Source organism: Bombina bombina, chromosome 1 (genome assembly GCF_027579735.1).
Source record: "Bombina bombina isolate aBomBom1 chromosome 1, aBomBom1.pri, whole genome shotgun sequence".
Lineage (NCBI taxonomy): Eukaryota > Metazoa > Chordata > Amphibia > Anura > Bombinatoridae > Bombina > Bombina bombina.
In genome coordinates, this window is record NC_069499.1 from 1499968805 (window position 1) to 1499989789 (window position 20985).

At 40.8% G+C, this 20985-nt stretch overlaps 1 protein-coding gene across 1 annotated transcript in view; it reads right to left on the bottom strand.

The window, feature by feature from the left end:
- CEP112 (centrosomal protein 112) overlaps positions 1-20985 on the bottom strand; it is a 1492843-nt gene that overhangs the window by 945393 nt on the left and 526465 nt on the right. The window lies entirely within an intron of this gene.

Genomic DNA, 20985 nt, shown 5'->3' on the forward strand with positions numbered 1-20985 from the left:
GCGCTAGAATATCCCTTTATAGGGATAGTAAAGGTAAAAATAAACTTTCTTGGTTTAGATGGTGCATACCATTTTAACACTTTTATTCTGAATTTCTTCTCTTGGTATCCTCTGTTGAAAAGTACACGTAAGTAGGCTCATAGCAGCTCAGGGGCGTACACGTCTGTAGCACTCCATGTGAAGCAGTGCTCCGGGCCGTCTTTAATATTGACTGGACCCTGGGCAAAAATTTTCTTGGGCCCCACCCCATGCAATTTTGCTCTCCACCCCAACATCCAAAAAAACAACTAAATCAATTTATTTTATAATTGTTTTCAAAATTATTAGTCCAGCAGTGGATCATCCACTGCTGGGCTAATCATTTAAAAAAAATGAAATAAATTGCAATTTGTGAAACTGGACCTAATCAGTATTAATAAGTAAATAAATATATACATTTCTCCACTGTGGATTCATTTAATATTCTTTTGAATGTGATTCTTGTGTGAGGTTAGCTGGTTAAAGAGATTTAGGGCAGCCAACAGGAGCAAAGCAAGTTAAAGACTGAGGAGGAAGCATGGAGGTGCAGACAAATATAAGTTTACTGACTGGAACAGCAGAACTGCTACGGGAAGCTGTAAAATCTGAGACAGAGAGAAAACAAAAACTATAAAAATAAACCTTACATTAATGTCTGAAGTATCAGCATGACACTATACATCAGCCACAGCAGCACATGTCACTTCGTTGCTAGGAACAAGTTCCCTCTCACCCTGCACTAGACAATGATGCATGGGGAGGGTGTGTGTGCACTCACTTATTCTTGCCATTGACACCTTTCTACAAAGCACTGTTCCCCTAACAAACTTCAGTTAGTTGATCTTAGGGCCACAGCAGAAGGAGCAGGGCTAAGGGGACCAGCAGACTGGATGCTGTCTGCCCAAGGCTGCATGGATACAGTGTGAGATGTGTCATACAGCCTCAAGACTGAAGAGAGCAGTGTATGCAGCTGCACAGATGCTCAAATCCTCATGTGCCTGCCGCTACAGCTTTCTGCTGCATGCACCTACAGTCAGCCCTACCCAGAAACTATCCCCACCACCAGAGCAGTTACCTGGTAACAGTGGTAACCCCAGTAGGACCTTTTCTGATGCAGTAGGAATGGCTGGATGCCGAGTTAGGGATTTGCATTTAGTGCTGCACAGTGCACATCTAAAACAGCATATGGCAATAGCTTGGCATGTCACATGACACCGGCACGGTCTGGCACAGTTTTTTAAAAAATATATATAAGCAGAATACTTTTGACTGTGACAGTAGTATGACTGAATGTGTGTGTTCCCCATGTCAAATCAGCAGTCTGGTATGAACTATAAAAAAATAAAAAAAAAAAATAAAAATTTTTTTAGGACTCTTGGGCCCCTCAACAGAGACTGGGCCCTGGGCAGCTGCCCCTTTGCCCTGTGTTAAAGACGGCCCTGGCAGTGCTTGCTAAAACATTGTTTCACAAACTGTTTCTATAGAGTGCTAAACACACAAGCACTAACACATCTAGTGAGCAAATAAAAGGAGGCATATGTGTATAACCACAAATCAACAGCTAGCTTCCAGAAGAGGAGAACAAGGAAGTGTTAGAAACACTTATTTGTAAGAGAGATTTGACATTTTCAGGCACATTTATTATTACACGGATGGACAAGGTTCCCAGCTGTCTCCCTATTTTTGCACAAGCGGGTGAAAGGCACTGTTTATCATTGCACGAGAAAATTCTTGTGCAGCACCACACCTTGCACAAGATCAGAGTGATTTATCTGCAACACCTCTTAGGTGACAGAGGTTTATAATCATTGGTTGTATGACTGCCATTTCATGACTTGCCGTAAGCAGACTCATGCTAGCAAGCCTGCACATCAATGGCTCCAAAGCAGCTTTCACTGCTTAACAAACGGGGCCATCTGTCTTTCACACAGCTTGGGTTCAATAAAGATTTTATAAAATGGCAAAGCTCTGTGAGGGTTAGTGACCTCCTCCTGATAGGCTGGAATATATCCCACATGTTATGAAGTTATGGACTCTCATCAGCTAAGAAGGAAATGGCGACCACATACGGAAATGTTCTGGTAGCAATTAAGCACTGCATTGCAAAGCAATATAGGATTTTAGTGCATTAAAATGTGGAGTTTTTTTTATTTTTTATAACCAGACAATGTATATATAAAAAGAGAAAGACGAAAGAGAAAGACGGCACTCACTGGATTAGTTGAAAAGTAGCATTTTTTTTTTTTATCAAACATGGTGATGTTTCAGGGTTAATAACCCCTTCCTCAGACCAAAAAATAAATAAATAATAATATACTGTATATATACACACACACACACATAACATTAGAAATACAAATTATAAATAGGTATTAGGTATTCCTTTTGCAATGTTACACTACATATAGTTCAATAACATTCAGAAACTCCAACATTTGTTCAAATAAATTGTGCTCAGTTGTCCCCTTAAAATATAATAGTATTTAATATAGGAACACAAAACCCTACTGAAATCAGGGATAGAAACTGAAATATAGATACTGAAACCACCAGGGATAGAGGTCTGCGATTATAGGGAGTATTAGGGGACAAAAGCCATCAAGGGCCTCACTTTGACCCAAAACATATAATAAAATGATAATGAATAAAGTATCACTCAATAACAAACTGACATGGGACTCGGGCACTCAAGAGAGTTGTAACAAAACAACTACAGCGAAGAATACCTATGCATATGATCTATAAGAAAAGCTGAACTTGTACACCTTATGACATCATTTTCATAAACATTTTTCTTTCATGATTCAGATAGAGAAAAAAGTTGAAAAAGTTTCCTATTTACTTCTATTATCAAATTTGCTTTGTTCCTTTGCTTTTCTTTGTTGAAGAGATATCTAGATAGGTAGCATGCACATGTCTGGAGCACCACATGGCAGGAAATAGTGCTGCCATCTGGTGCTCTTGGTAATGTATAACAGCAAAACTGCTGCCATAAAGCTGCCGACACATGCACACTCCTGAACGTACCTTCTTGCTTTTCAACAAAGGTTAACAAGAAAACAAAGACAAGTTGAAAGTAGAAGTAAAAGTTGTTTAAAAACATAATTTATGTAAGAACTTACCTGATAAATTCATTTCTTTCATATTAGCAAGAGTCCATGAGCTAGTGACGTATGGGATATACATTCCTACCAGGAGGGGCAAAGTTTCCCAAACCTTAAAATGCCTATAAATACACCCCTCACCACACCCACAATTCAGTTTAACGAATAGCCAAGAAGTGGGGTGATAAGAAAAAAGTGCGAAAGCATATAAAAACATAATTTATGCTTACCTGATAAATTCCTTTCTTCTGTTGTGTGATCAGTCCACGGGTCATCATTACTTCTGGGATATAACTCCTCCCCAACAGGAAATGCAAGAGGATTCACCCAGCAGAGCTGCATATAGCTCCTCCCCTCTACGTCAGTCCCAGTCATTCGACCAAGAATCAACGAGAAAGGAGTAACCAAGGGTGAAGTGGTGACTGGAGTATAATTTAAAAAATATTTACCTGCCTTAAAAACAGGGCGGGCCGTGGACTGATCACACAACAGAAGAAAGGAATTTATCAGGTAAGCATAAATTATGTTTTCTTCTGTTATGTGTGATCAGTCCACGGGTCATCATTACTTCTGGGATACCAATACCAAAGCAAAAGTACACGGATGACGGGAGGGATAGGCAGGCTCATTATACAGAAGGAACCACTGCCTGAAGAACCTTTCTCCCAAAAATAGCCTCCGAAGAAGCAAAAGTATCAAATTTGTAAAATTTGGAAAAAGTATGAAGCGAAGACCAAGTTGCAGCCTTGCAAATCTGTTCAACAGAGGCCTCATTCTTAAAGGCCCAAGTGGAAGCCACAGCTCTAGTGGAGTGGGCTGTAATTCTTTCAGGAGGCTGCTGTCCAGCAGTCTCATAGGCTAAACGTATTATGCTACGAAGCCAAAAAGAGAGAGAGGTAGCAGAAGCTTTTTGACCTCTCCTCTGTCCAGAATAAACGACAAACAGGGAAGAAGTTTGACGAAAATCTTTAGTTGCCTGCAAGTAGAACTTGAGGGCACGAACTACATCCAGATTGTGTAGAAGACGTTCCTTCTTTGAAGAAGGATTTGGACACAAGGATGGAACAACAATCTCTTGATTGATATTCCTGTTAGTAACTACCTTAGGTAAGAACCCAGGTTTAGTACGCAGAACTACCTTGTCTGAATGAAAAATCAGATAAGGAGAATCACAATGTAATGCTGATAACTCAGAGACTCTTCGAGCCGAGGAAATAGCCATTAAAAACAGAACTTTCCAAGATAACAATTTTATATCAATGGAATGAAGGGGTTCAAACGGAACACCCTGTAAAACGTTAAGAACTAAGTTTAAACTCCATGGTGGAGCAACAGCTTTAAACACAGGCTTGATCCTAGCTAAAGCCTGACAAAAGGCCTGGACGTCTGGATTTTCTGACAGACGCCTGTGTAACAAGATGGACAGAGCTGAAATCTGTCCCTTTAATGAACTAGCCGATAAACCCTTTTCTAAGCCTTCTTGTAGAAAGGACAAGATCCTAGAGGTCCTAACCTTACTCCAGGAGTAACGTTTGGATTCACACCAGTATAGGTATTTACGCCATATTTTATGGTAAATCTTTCTGGTAACAGGCTTCCTAGCCTGTATCAGGGTATCAATAACCGACTCAGAAAAACCACGTTTTGATAAAATCAAGCGTTCAATTTCCAAGCAGTCAGCTTCAGAGAAGTTAGATTTTGATGTTTGAACGGACCCTGTATCAGAAGGTCCTGTCTTAGAGGTAGAGACCAAGGCGGACAGGATGACATGTCCACTAGATCTGCATACCAAGTCCTGCGTGGCCATGCAGGTGCTATTAGAATCACTGATGCTCTCTCCTGTTTGATTTTGGCAATCAATCGAGGAAGCAGCGGGAAGGGTGGAAACACATAAGCCATCCCGAAGTTCCAAGTGAAAGGTATATTAAGTAATTTGGACTTAGAAGTAACATCAGCTGACCAGGATTTTAGCCACAGTGCCCTACGTGCCTGTATGGCGAATCCTGAGTTCTTAGCCGTAAGTTTGGTTAAATGTACTACGGCCTCCGAAATGAATGAATTAGCTAGTTTAAGGACTCTAAGCCTGTCCATAATGTCGTCTAGCGTAGATGAACTAAGGTTCTCTTCCAGAGACTCAATCCAAAATGCTGCCGCAGCCGTAATCGGCGCGATACATGCAAGGGGTTGCAAAATAAAACCTTGTTGAACAAACATTTTCTTAAGGTAACCCTCTAATTTTTTATCCATTGGATCTGAAAAAGCACAGCTATCCTCCACCGGGATAGTGGTACGCTTAGCTAGAGTAGAAACTGCTCCCTCCACCTTAGGGACCGTTTGCCATAAGTCCCGAGTGGTGGCGTCTATTGGGAACATCTTTCTAAATATTGGAGGGGGTGAGAACGGCACACCGGGTCTATCCCACTCCTTAGTAACAATTTCAGTTAATCTCTTAGGTATAGGAAAAACGTCAGTACTCGCCGGTACCGCAAAGTATTTATCCAACCTACATAGTTTCTCTGGTATTGCAACGGTGTTACAATCATTGAGAGCTGCTAAGACCTCCCCTAGTAATACACGGAGGTTCTCCAATTTAAATTTAAAATTTGAAATATCTGAATCCAATCTGTTTGGATCAGAACCGTCACCCACAGAATGAAGCTCTCCGTCCTCATGCTCTGCAAGCTGTGACGCAGTATCAGACATGGCCCTAGTATTGTCAGCGCACTCTGTTCTCACCCCAGAGTGATCACGCTTGCCTCTTAGTTCTGGTAATTTAGACAAAACTTCAGTCATAACAGTAGCCATATCTTGTAATGTTATCTGTAATGGCCGCCCAGATGTACTAGGCGCCATAATATCACGCACCTCCCGGGCGGGAGATGCAGGTACTGCCGCGTGAGGCGAGTTAGTCGGCATAACTCTCCCCTCGCTGTTTGGTGAAATTTGTTCACATTGTACAGATTGACTTTTATTTAAAGTAGCATCAATACAGTTAGTACATAAATTTCTATTGGGCTCCACCTTGGCATTGGAACAAATGACACAGATATCTTCCTCTGAGTCAGACATGTTTAACACACTAGCAATAACTTGCAACCTGGTTATAATCTTTTTTAGCAAAAACGTACTGTGCCTCAAAGAGGTACTTAAACGATTAAATGACAGTTGAGATAATGAACTGAGAAACAGTTATAGCATCAACTTTAAAACAACACAACTTTTAGCAAAGGTTTTGTTCCCATTAGTAAGATAACGTAACTAAATTTGACATAAAAATTATTGAGTAACGTCTTTATCCACAGTCAATATAAAAGATTCTCACAGCTCTGCTGAGAGAATGTACCTCCCTTCAAGAAGTTTGAAGACCCCTGAGATCTGTCAGAGATGAACCGGATCATGCAGGAAAAATAATAATAGCTGACTGGAAATTGTTGATGCGTAGCAAAGAGCGCCAAAAACGGCCCCTCCCTCTCACACACAGCAGTGAAGAGAAACGAAACTGTCACAATTCAAAGCAAACTACTGCCAAGTGGAAAATAAAGCCCAAACATTTATTTACTCAGTACCTCAGCAATGTAAACGATTCTACATTCCAGCAAAAACGTTTAACATGATATAATACTTATTAAAAAGATTAGTGACCTTTAACAGAGTAGTTCCGGTGAAGTACCATTCCCAGAATACTGAAGTGTATACATACATGTCATTATAACGGTATAGCAGGATTTTCTCATCAATTCCATTCAGAAAATAAAAACTGCTACATACCTCAATGCAGATTCATCTGCCCCTGTCCCCTGATCTGAAGCTTTTACCTCCCTCAGATGGCCGAGAACAGCAATATGATCTTAACTACTCCGGTTAAAATCATAGTAAAAACTCTGGTAGATTCTTCCTCAAAGTCTGCCAGAGAAGTAATAACACGCTCCGGTGCTATTATAAAATAACAAACTTTTGATTGAAGTCATAAAAACTAAGTATAATCACCATAGTCCTCTCACACATCCTATCTAGTCGTTGGGTGCAAGAGAATGACTGGGACTGACGTAGAGGGGAGGAGCTATATGCAGCTCTGCTGGGTGAATCCTCTTGCATTTCCTGTTGGGGAGGAGTTATATCCCAGAAGTAATGATGACCCGTGGACTGATCACACATAACAGAAGAAATAAGGAATTGGAATAATTGTGCTTTATACAAAAAAATCAAAACCACCACAAAAAAGGGCGGGCCTCATGGACTCTTGCTAATATGAAAGAAATGAATTTATCAGGTAAGTTCTTACATAAATTATGTTTTCTTTCATGTAATTAGCAAGAGTCCATGAGCTAGTGACGTATGGGATAATGATTACCCAAGATGTGGATCTTTCCACGCAAGAGTCACTAGAGAGGGAGGGATAAAATAAAGACAGCCAATTCCTGCTGAAAATAATCCACACCCAGAATAAAATTTTAATGAAAAAACATAAGCAGAAGATTCAAACTGAAACCACTGCCTGAAGTACGTTTCTACCAAAAACTGCTTCAGAAGAAGAAAACACATCAAAATGGTAGAATTTAGTAAAAGTATGCAAAGAGGACCAAGTTGCTGCTTTGCAAATCTGATCAACCGAAGCTTCATTCCTAAACGCCCAGGAAGTAGAAACTGACCTAGTAGAATGAGCTGTAATCCTTTGAGGCGGAGTGTTACCCGACTCAACATAGGCATGATGAAATAAAGATATCAACCAAGATGCCAAAGAAATGGCAGAAGCTTTCTGGCCTTTTCTAGAACCGGAAAAGATGACAAATAGACTAGAAGTCTTTCGGAAAGACTTAGTAGCTTCAACATAATATTACAAAGCTCTAACAGCATCCAAAGAATGCAATGATTTCTCCCTAGAATTCATAGGATTAGGACATAATGAAGGAACCACAATTTCTCTACTAATGTTGTTAGAATTCACAACCTTAGGTAAAAAATTCAAAAGAAGTTCGCAGCACCGCCTTATCCTGATGCAAAATCAGAAAAGGAGACTCACAAAAAAGAGTAGATAATTCAGAGACTCTTCTGGCAGAAGAGATGGCCAAAAGAAACAAAACTTTCCAAGAAAGTAATATAATGACCAAAGAATGCATGGGTTCAAAAGGAGGAGCTTGAAGAGCCCCCAGAACCAAATTCAAACTCCAAGGAGGAGAAATTGACTTAATGACAGGTTTTATACGAACCAAAGGTTGTACAAAACAATGAATATCAGGAAGATTAGCAATCCTTCTGTGAAAAAGAACAGAAAGAGCAGAGATTTGTCTTTCAAGGAACTTGCGGACAAACCTTTATCTAAACCATCCTGAAGAAACTGTAAAATTCTCGGTATTCAAAAAGAATGCCAAGAAAAAAAGATGAGAAAGACACTAAGAAATAACATAATTTATGCTTACCTGATAAATTTATTTCTCTTGTAGTGTATCCAGTCCACGGATCATCCATTACTTATGGGATATTAACTCCTCCCCAACAAGAAGTGCAAGAGGATTCACCCAGCAGAGCTGCTATATAGCTCCTCCCCTAACTGCCATTACCAGTCATTCGACCGAAAACATGCAGAGAAAGGAAAACCATAGGGTGCAGTGGTGACTGTAGTTTAATGGAAAAATTACCTGCCTTAAAGTGACAGGGCGGGCCGTGGACTGGATACACTACAAGAGAAATAAATTTATCAGGTAAGCATAAATTATGTTTTCTCTTGTTAAGTGTATCCAGTCCACGGATCATCCATTACTTATGGGATACCAATACCAAAGCTAAAGTACACGGATGACGGGAGGGACAGGCAGGCTCTTTATACGGAAGGAACCACTGCCTGAAGAACCTTTCTCCCAAAAACAGCCTCCGAAGAAGCAAAAGTGTCAAATTTGTAAAATTTGGAAAAAGTATGAAGAGAAGACCAAGTTGCAGCCTGTTCAACAGAAGCTCATTCTTAAAGGCCCAAGTGGAAGCCACAGCTCTAGTAGAATGTGCTGTAATTCTTTCAGGAGGCTGCTGTCCAGCAGTCTCATAGGCTAAACGTATTATGCTACGAAGCCAAAAGGAGAGAGAGGTAGCCGAAGCTTTTTGACCTCTCCTCTGACCAGAATAAACGACAAACAGGGAAGACGTTTGTCGAAAATCCTTAGTTGCCTGTAGATAAAATTTCAGGGCACGGACTACATCTAGATTGTGTAGCAGACGTTCCTTTTTCGAAGAAGGATTAGGACACAAAGATGGAACCACAATCTCTTGATTGATATTCCTGTTAGTGACCACCTTAGGTAGGAACCCAGGTTTAGTACGCAGAACTACCTTGTCTGAATGAAAAATCAGATAAGGAGAATCACAATGTAAGGCAGATAACTCAGAGACTCTTCGAGCCGAGGAAATCGCCATTAAAAACAGAACTTTCCAAGATAACAACTTGATATCAATGGAATGAAGGGGTTCAAACGGAACCCCCTGTAAAACATTAAGAACTAAGTTCAAACTCCATGGTGGAGCAACAGTTTTAAACACAGGCTTGATCCTAGCTAAAGCCTGACAAAAAGCTTGAACGTCCGGAACTTCTGACAGACGTTTGTGTAAAAGAATGGACAGAGCTGAAATCTGTCCCTTTAAGGAACTAGCGGATAAACCCTTTTCTAAACCTTCTTGTAGAAAAGACAATATCCTCGGAATCCTAACCTTACTCCATGAGTAACTCTTGGATTCGCACCAATATAAGTATTTGCGCCATATCTTATGGTAAATCTTTCTGGTAACAGGCTTCCTAGCCTGTATTAAGGTATCAATAACTGACTCAGAAAAACCACGTTTTGATAAAATCAAGCGTTCAATTTCCAAGCAGTCAGCTTCAGAGAAATTAGATTTTGATGTTTGAAGGGACCCTGGATCAGAAGGTCCTGTTTCAGAGGTAGCGACCAAGGTGGACAGGATGACATGTCCACTAGATCTGCATACCAAGTACTGCGTGGCCATGCAGGCGCTATTAGAATCACTGATGCTCTCTCCTGTTTGATTCTGGCAATCAATCGAGGAAGCATCGGGAAGGGTGGAAACACATAAGCCATCCCGAAGGTCCAAGGTGCTGTCAAAGCATCTATCAGAACCGCTCCCGGATCCCTGGATCTGGACCCGTAATGAGGAAGCTTGGCGTTCTGTCGAGACGCCATGAGATCTATCTCTGGTTTGCCCCAACGTCGAAGTATTTGGGCAAAGACCTCCGGATGAAGTTCCCACTCCCCCGGATGAAAAGTCTGACGACTTAAGAAATCCGCCTCCCAGTTCTCCACTCCCGGGATGTGGATTGCTGACAGGTGGCAAGAGTGAGACTCTGCCCAGCGAATTATCTTTGATACTTCCATCATTGCTAGGGAGCTTCTTGTCCCTCCCTGATGGTTGATGTAAGCTACAGTCGTGATGTTGTCCGACTGAAACCTGATGAACCCCCCAGTTGTTAACTGGGGCCAAGCCAGAAGGGCATTGAGAACTGCTCTCAATTCCAGAATGTTTATTGGTAGGAGACTCTCCTCCTGATTCCATTGACCCTGAGCCTTCAGAGAATTCCAGACAGCGCCCCAACCTAGTAGGCTGGCGTCTGTTGTTACAATTGTCCAGTCCGGCCTGCTGAATGGCATCCCCCTGGACAGATGTGGCCGAGAAAGCCACCATAGAAGAGAATTTCTGGTCTCTTGATCCAGATTCAGAGTAGGGGACAAGTCTGAGTAATCCCCATTCCACTGACTTAGCATGCACAATTGCAGCGGTCTGAGATGTAGGCGTGCAAAGGGTACTATGTCCATTGCTGCTACCATTAAGCCGATCACCTCCATGCATTGAGCTACTGACGGGTGTTGAATGGAATGAAGGACACGGCATGCATTTTGAAGCTTTGTTAACCTGTCTTCTGTCAGGTAAATCTTCATTTCTACAGAATCTATAAGAGTCCCCAAAACGATGGAACTCTTAGGAATTTGTATAGGATCTTTAAATCCAGGATTGGCCTGAAAGTTCCCTCTTTTTTGGGAACCACAAACAGATTTGAGTAAAACCCTTGTCCCTGTTCCGACCGTGGAACTGGATGGATTACTCCCATTAATAAAAGCTCTTGTACGCAGCGTAGAAACGCCTCTTTCTTTATTTGGTTTGTTGACAACCTTGACAGATGAAATCTCTCTCTTGGGGGAGAGTATTTGAAGTCCAGAAGGTATCCCTGAGATATTATCTCTAGCGCCCAGGGATCCTGGACATCTCTTGCCCAAGCCTGGGCGAAGAGAGAAAGTCTGCCCCCCACTAGATCCGTTCCCGGATCGGGGGCCCTCAATTCATGCTGTTTTAGGGGCACCAGCAGGTTTCCTGGCCTGCTTGCCCTTGTTCCAGGACTGGTTAGGTCTCCAGCCTTGTCTGTAGCGAGCAACAGATCCTTCTTGTTTTGGAGCAGAGGAAGTTGATGCTGCTCCTGCTTTGAAATTCCGAAAGGAACGAAAATTAGATTGTCTAGCCTTAGGTTTGGCTCTGTCTTGAGGCAGGGCATGGCCTTTACCTCCTGTAATGTCAGCGATAATTTCTTTCAATCCGGGCCCGAATAAGGTCTGCCCTTTGAAAGGTATATTAAGAAATTTAGACTTAGAAGTAACGTCAGCTGACCAGGATTTTAGCCACAGTGCTCTGCGCGCCTGAATGGCGAATCCGGAATTCTTAGCCGTAAGCTTAGTTAAATGTACTACGGCATCTGAAATAAATGAGTTAGCTAACTTAAGAGCTTTAAGCCTGTGTGTAATCTCATCTAATGGAGCTGATTCAAGTGTCCCTTCCAGAGACTCAAACCAAAATGCTGCTGCAGCCGTGACAGGCGCAATGCATGCAAGGGGTTGCAATATAAAACCTTGTTGAACAAACATTTTCTTAAGGTAACCCTCTAACTTTTTATCCATTGGATCTGAAAAGGCACAGCTATCCTCCACCGGGATAGTGGTACGCTTAGCTAAAGTAGAAACTGCTCCCTCCACCTTAAGGATCGTTTGCCATAAGTCCCGTGTGGTGGTGTCTATTGGAAACATCTTTCTAAATATCGGAGGGGGTGAGAACGGCACACCGGGTCTATCCCACTCCTTAGTAACAATTTCAGTAAGTCTCTTAGGTATAGGAAAAACGTCAGTACTCGACGGTACCGCAAAATATTTATCCAACCTACACATTTTTTCTGGTATTGCAACTGTGTTACAATCATTCAGAGCCGCTAACACCTCCCCTAGTAATACACAGAGGTTTTCCAGCTTAAATTTAAAATTTGAAATATCTGAATCCATGTTCTGCAAGTTGTGACGCAGTATCTGACATGGCCCTAACATTATCAGCGCACTCTGTTCTCACCCCAGAGTGATCACGCTTACCTCTTAGTTCTGGTAATTTAGCCAAAACTTCAGTCATAACAGTAGCCATATCCTGTAATGTGATTTGTAATGGCCGCCCAGATGTACTCGGCGCCACAATATCACGCACCCCCCGAGCGGGAGATGCAGGTACTGACACGTGAGGCGAGTTAGTCGGCATAACTCTCCCTTCGTTGTTTGGTGAAATGTGTTCAATTTGTACAGATTGACTTTTATTTAAAGTAGCATCAATACAGTTAGTACATAAATTTCTATTGGGCTCCACTTTGGCATTAGCACATATAGCACAGATGTCTTCCTCTGAATCAGACATGTTTAACACACTAGCAAATAAACTAGCAACTTGGAAATACTTTTCAAGTAATTTACTATAATATGAAAACGTACTGTGCCTATAAGAAGCACAGAAAGAGTTATGACAGTTGAAAGTTAATAAACTGAAAGGTTATAGCATCAAATCTTTGTAAAAAACACAATTTTAGCAAAGGCTTGTTCCCATTAGCGAAGGATAACTAACCCTGATAGCAGAAAAAAAAGTTACAGAAATAAACGTTTTTTATCACAGTCAACTACAATCTCACAGCTCTGCTGTGAATGATTACCTCCCTCAAAACAAGTTTTGAAGACCCCTGAGTTCTGTAGAGATGAACCGGATCATGCAGGAAATACAATGAGCTTCTGACTGAATTTTTTGACCTCCCCCTCACACACAACAGTGAGAGAGATCAGTAAACTGTCATAAATTAAATAAAACAACTGCCAAGTGGAAAAAATAATGCCCAAAACATTTTATTCACCCAGTACCTCAGAAAATGAAACGATTTTACATGCCAGCAAAAAACGTTTAACATAAATTAAGTGTTATTAAAGAGCCTGTTGCCAGTCCCTGCAAATTAGGCTAAAGTCTTATGCACACAGTATAATTCCAGTGAAGTGCCATTCCCCAGAATACTGAAGTGTAAAATATACATACATGACAGCCTGATACCAGCTGCTGCTACTGCATTTAAGGCTGAGTTTACATTATATCGGTATGGCAGAATTTTCTCATCAATTCCATTGTCAGAAAATAATAAGCTGCTACATACCTCTTTGCAGATTAATCTGCCCGCTGTCCCCTGATCTGAAGTTTACCTCTCCTCAGATGGCCGAGAAACAGCAATCTTATGATCTTAACTACGCCGGCTAAAATCATAGTAAAAACTCAGGTAGATTCTTCTTCAAATTCTACCAGAGAAGGAATAACACACTCCGGTGCTATTATAAAATAACAAACTTTTGATTGAAGGTATAAAACTAAATATAATCACCATAGTCCTCTCACACATCCTATCTAGTCGTTGGGTGCAAGAGAATGACTGGTAATGGCAGTTAGGGGAGGAGCTATATAGCAGCTCTGCTGGGTGAATCCTCTTGCACTTCCTGTTGGGGAGGAGTTAATATCCCATAAGTAATGGATGATCCGTGGACTGGATACACTTAACAAGAGAAATAAGTCTTCAAGACTCTATAATATATCTCTCTAGATACAGATTTACGAGCCTGTCACATAGTATCAATCACAGAGTCAGAGAAACCTCTTTGACCAAGAATCAAGCGTTCAAACTCCATACCTTAAAATTAAGGTTTTGAGATCCTGATGGAAAAAAGAACCTTGAGACAGAAAGACTGGTCTTAACGGAAGAGTCCACAGCTGGCAAGAGGTCATCCGGACAAGATCCGCATACCAAAACCTGTGAGGCCATGCTGGAGCTACCAGCAGGATAAACGAGCATTCCTTTAGAATATTGGAGAATACCCTTGGAAGAAGAACTAGAGGCGGAAAGATATAGGCAGGATGACACTTGTAAGGAAGAGATAATGCATCCACTGCCTCCGCCCGAGGATCCCGGGATCCGGACAGATACCAGGGAAGTTTCTTGTTTAGATGAGAAACCATCAGATCTATTTCTGGGAGTTCCCACATTTGAACAATCTGAGGAAATACCTCTGGGTGAAGAGACCATTCGCCCAGGTGCAACGTTTGGCGACTGAGATAATCCGCTTTCCAATTGTCCATACCTGGGATATGAACCGCAGAGATTAGACAGGAGCTGGATTCCGCCCAAACCAAATTCGAGATACTTCTTTCATGTATGCCACAGTTGTGACATTGTCTATCTGAAAACAAATGAACAACTCTCTCTTCAGAAGAGGCCAAGACTGAAGAGCTCTGAAAATTGCATGGAGTTCCAAAATATTGATCGGAAATCTCACCTCCTGAGATTCCCAAACCCCTTGTGCCGTCAGATACCCCCACACAGCTCCCCAACCTGTAAGACTTGCATCTGTTGAGATTATAGTCCAGGTCGGAAGAACAAAGAAGCCCCCTGAACTAAACGATGGTGATCTGTCCACCCTGTCAGAGAGTGTCGTATAAATCGGTTTAAAGATATTAATTGAGATATCTTTGAGTAATCCCTGCACCATTGGTTCAGCATACAGAGCTGAAGAGGTCGCATGTGAAAACGAGCAAAGGAGATCGCATCTGATGCGGCAGTCCTAAGACCTAAAATTTCCATGCATAAGGCTACCAAAGGGAATGATTGTGACTGAAGGTTTTGACAAGCTGATATCAATGTTAAACTTCTCTTGTCTGACAAGGACAGAGTCATAGACACTGAATCTATCTAGAAACCTAAAAAGGTTACCCTTGTCTGAGGAATCAATGAACTGATTGGTAAATTGATCCTCCAACCATGAACTTGAAGAAACAACACAAGTCGATTCGTATGAGATTCTTCGAAAATGAGAAGACTGAGCAAGTACCAAGATATCGTCCAAATAAGGAAATACCAAAACCCTGTTCTCTGATTACAGAAAGAAGGGCACCGAGAACCTTTGAAAAAAATTCTTGGAACTGAGGCTAGGCCAAACGGTAGAGCCACAAAACTGGTAATGCTTGTCTAAAAAGAGAATCTCAGACACTAAAAGTGATCTGGATGAATCGGAATATGCAGATACACATCCTGTAAATCTATTGTAGACATATAATGCCCTTGCTAAACAAAAGGCAGGATAGTCCTACAGTAACCATCTTGAATGTTGGTATCCTTACATAACGATTCAATATTGATAGATCCGGAACTGGTCTGAAGGAATTGACCTTCTTTGGTACAATGAAGAGATAAAATTAAACCCCAGCCCCTGTTCCAGAACTGGAACTGGCATAATTACTCCAGCCAACTCTAGATCTGAAACACATTTCAGAAATGCTGAGCCTTTGCTGTGTTAACTGGGACACGGGAAAGAAAAAAATCTCTTAGCAGGAGGCCTTAACTTGAAGCCAATTCTGTACCTTTCTGAAACAATGTTCTGAAACCAGAGATTGAGAACGGAATTGATCCAAATTTCTTTGAAGAAAACGTAATCTGCCCCATACCAGCTGAGCTGGAATAAGGGCCGCACCTTCATGGGTACTTAGGAGCTGGCTATAGGTTTCTATAAGGATAAACTGGAAATAGTTTCCAAACTGATACCGCTCCTGAGGATGAAGGATCAGGCTTTTGTTCCTTGTTGTGAGGAAAGGAACGAAAATGATTATTAGACCTAAATTTACCTTAGATTTTTTATCCTTTGGTAAAAAAGTTCCCTTCCTTCCAGAAACAGTTGAGATAATAATTTATTACCCTGGAAAGAAAGGGAAAGCAAAGTTGACTTAGAAGACATATCAGCATTCCAAGTTTAATCCATAAAGCTTTTCTAGCTAAAATAGCTAGAGACATATACCTGACATCAACTCTAAATATATCAAAAGATGGTATCACCAATAAAATTATTAGCATGTTATAGAATAATAATAATGCTATAAAATTATGATCTGTTACTTGTTGCGCTAAAGCTTCTAACCAAAAAGTTGAAGCTGCAGCAACATCCGCTAAAAATATAGCAGGTCTAAGAAGATTACCTGAACATAAGTAAGCTTTTCTTAGAAAGGATACAATTTTCCTATCTAAAGGATCCTTAAATGAAGTACTATCTGCCGTAGGAATAGTAGTACATTTAGCAGGAGTAGAGACAGCCCCATAACCTTAGGGATTTTGTCCCAAAAAACTCTAATCTGTCAGATGGCACAGGATATAATTGCTTAAACGTTTAGAAGGAGTAAAAGAATAACCCAAATTATTCCATTCCCTGGAAATTACTTCAGAAATAGCATCAGGGAGATTAAACACTTCTGGAATAACTACAGGAGATTTAAAAACCTTATTTAAACGTTTAGATTTAGTATCAAGAGGACCAGAATCCTCTATTTCTAATGCAATTAATACTTCTTTAAATAAAGAACGAATAAATTCCATCTTGAACAAATACAAAGATTTATCAGCATCAACCTCTGAGACAGAAACCTCTGAACCAGAAGAACCATTATCAGTATCAGAATGATGATGTTCATTTAAAAATTCATCTGAAAAAAGAGAAGTTTTAAAAGACTTTTATGTAAACTAGAAGGAGAAATAACAGACATAGCCTTCTTAATGGATTTAAAAAAATAAAATCTCTTATGTTTATCAGGAACACTCTGAAAATTAGATGTTGACGGAACAGCAACAGGTAATGTAACAGTACTAAAGGAAATTTTATCTGCATTAATAAGTTTGTCATGACATGCAATAAAAACAACAGCTGGAGAAACAGATACCAAAAATTTATAGCAGATACACTTAGCTTGGTAGCTCCAGCACCGGGCAGTGATTTTCCTGAAGTATCTTCTGACTCAGTTGCAACGTGGAACATCTTGCAATATGTAATAGAAAAAACAACATATAAAGCAAAATTGATCAAATTCCTTAAATGACAGTTTCAGGAATGGGAAAAAAATGCCAGTGAACAAGCTTCTAGCAACCAGAAGCAATAAATAATGAGACTTAAATAATGTGGAGACAAAAGCGACGCCCATATTTTTTTAGCGCCAAATAAGACGCCCACATTATTTGGCGCCTAAATGCTTTTGGCGCCAAAAATGACGCCACATCCGGAACGCCGACATTTTTGGCGCAAAAGAACGTCAAAAAAATGACGCAACTTCCGGCAACACGTATGACGCCGGAAACAGAAAAGATTTTTTGCGCCAAAAAAGTCCGCGCCAAGAATGACGCAATAAAATGAAGCATTTTCAGCCCCCGCGAGCCTAACAGCCCACAGGGAAAAAGTCAAAATTTTTTAAGGTAAGAAAAAATGATTGATTCAAATGCATTATCCCAAATATGAAACTGACTGTCTGAAAAAAAAGGAATGTTGAACATCCTGAGTCAAGGCAAATAAATGTTTGAATACATATATTTAGAACTTTATAAAAAAGTGCCCAACCATAGCTTTAGAGTGTCACAGAAAATAAGACTTACTTACCCCAGGACACTCATCTACATGTTTGTAGAAAGCCAAACCAGTACTGAAACGAAAATCAGCAGAGGTAATGGTATATATATAAGAGTATATCGTCGATCTGAAAAGGGAGGTAAGAGATGAATCTCCACGACCGATAACAGAGAACCTATGAAATAGACCCCGTAGAAGGAGATCATTGAATTCAAATAGGCAATACTCTCCTCACATCCCTCTGACATTCACTGCACGCTGAGAGGAAAACCGGGCCCCAACTTGCTGCGGAGCGCATATCAACGTAGAATCTAGCACAAACTTACTTCACCACCTCCATAGGAGGCAAAGTTTGTAAAACTGAATTGTGGGTGTGGTGAGGGGTGTATTTATAGGCATTTTAAGGTTTGGGAAACTTTGCCCCTCCTGATAGGAATGTATATCCCATACGTCACTAGCTCATGGACTCTTGCTAATTACATGAAAGAAATTGTATGTTCTATCTGATTCCTGAAAGAAAAATTTGGCGCTTTATGTCCCTTCAATTTTACTAGTTTGATCATCTAAAGAGCTCTAACACAGATCACCAACAGGGGATCAAGAAAACAGAACAAACATAAGTCACATCTAGGCTGCTACATGCATGGTGCTGTCATACAATAGCTCTAGCAGCTCCACGGTTAACCAGACATAACCCGGTGGAACTGCTAGATGGCGAGACACAGAGAATATAAAAAAAATAACACATAAAGAGTATCTATGGGTTCCTCTGTATTTGCTACATCAATCCTCAGCACCAAATAAACAGTAATAAAGAGAATTGTCTGAAGTCATATGAATGTAACTTTGCCTTTTAACTGAAATAGTGTTACTTAATATCTTAATCTGGCATCTATGGAAGTCCCTCACATAATATACTGTACTTTATGAAGCTAAGGAGAAAGGAATTATCACTGAAAAGCAGTAAGGCAGTTTAGCACCAAGCAGAGATGGGTAACTTACTAAGTGTTATTTCAAGAGGTACATGAAATCCTTGCCTAATGCAGGTCTCTCAGTGGACAATACCTCTTGTAAGTCAGGGAGCCACCAATCCTTTATATTGCAAAAGCCCGCTCTCCATCTCAACTCAGATCTATTGTTTGCAGTGTGTCTGAAGAGGGTTTCATAGCTTTTATCTTTCAACACAAAAGGACCAGTCCCAAGTTAGCAGCCCAGGAGTTGCTGATTCTGAAGTTACCCAATGTCAAGGACTGTACCGTTCAGAAGGGAGAATTTTATTGCTAGGTATAACCAGACCAAGTGGCAATTTCAGAGCCTCTCGAGAAAAGTCCAACTCCCGTTTACTTTGCAGGTCACTATACAAGATAGTAATCATCGTAGGCTCCACAGTGGTGTCAGCTTTCTTCAAAAAGATCTGAGGAAACATAGGGTTGTCAACTGGGTTCGACGAGATAACCAAGCTGCTAATTATCATGTCTCTGGCTTCAGGCTCATCACCACTTTCACCGTAGCAATCCTCTCTCATTTGCAGCTCCACTGTTGTCATGGGAGCCACAGAAGTCAGTGCGACATGTTTTAGGGCCTGACACAGCTGCTGCTCGATCTCAGAAAAGTGCTGCTGCAGTAGACTATGCATCTCCAGCTCCCAATTATCAATAGCGGCCATGTTTTTAAGAGGACACGGTAAGTTTAAGCTGCTTCAACCTGCCACCTTATTAGTCAAACTGAGAAGGTCAGGTAGGGGCCTGAAGTATGCATCCTCAAGAGAGTGAAGGTAGTATATCTCACAGTTAACAGTCATCTCAATAGTAAATCTAACAAAAGCAGGATAATCGTACTGATTTTAATCCAGTAACCTGGGGGGGGGAATGTGCAGAAGCCCAAACCCCATGATCCATCATCCACAGTAAATAGACAGCTAGGGTCGAATTACCATTGGTTTCAATCGACAGCTGTGTGGTTTTTCTGAAGAACAGTTATTCACTCAGTATATGTTCCCGGACTCTTTAAGTACGCTGCTTCATATGACTACAAGTAGGTACACTGAGTATAAGTGCAAAAACTACATTTAAATGTTTAAATAATTCTGAAAATGTACAGTAGAGCCTGGAAGTTCTCAAAGATGCATCCTGCTGCTTCAGTAGTAGGCTCTGCCCCACTTAAACTTGGAGTTTTATGAGCAACATAGCATGTTTTCCAGTCCATGGACTCTTGTAAAGCTTGTTGAATATGCTTATAGTATCTCATTTTCTGGGGTCTGTTAATGACAGATATAAATGAGTTCTTGAACTGATCAAGCTGTCAGGATTTTAGATCCTGTTGTGGAAAGACCACAATTATTAGATCAATTGATGGGGGATTACAGTATGAGTTTAACATCCTATTGCATTGCTGCCTTCCAAATATGCTACAAGCAAGCGATGTGCTGTCATAGTTTTCAAAGTAAAACTGCTATTGAATGGTTAACCTAAAGCAGGAGTAGGGAACAACTATGGTCTTGAAGAATATTTTATGACATGCAATTGAAATGAGTGTCCATAAATAAAGTTTATGGTGTATGTACGCTTTTACACAACAGCAGCAGAGCGGAGTATTTGCAATAGTGACTATATCTGGTGCTCTCATCACTATGCACTCCTGAATGACAATAAAATTGGTGGAAATTCTATCTTGTTATAGAACAACAGACTTAAATGTGTATTTAACAAAATACTCAGTGTATGTAATCACTCATTTAAAAACATGGTAGCAGTCTTTCCAAAATGGCAGCCAAGTGGGGTAGAATCTCTGTTGTTTGTGTGCTGCTGGCAACCAAGTTGATTACATTATTTTTCTATTTGTTACTATTTGTTTGTGCTTCAGGCAGCAGAGGGTTGGAATCCCTCATCTGTGTCCTCATGAATATAGCAGATTGGTGAAAAAAATACAAGGTAGTTTGGGATTCAGGCAGGGTCTAGAGTGAAGCTTAGGGCAAAGGTTTGGGGAGGTGCCACTGTCCCCCCTACTGTTCCCACCTAGTCAACTGTGGGTCACAACAAGTATGTTTATGGAAGACAGATGGCAGCCCTAGAGACAAATCAGTGCCGGAAAGCAAGTTAAACTGT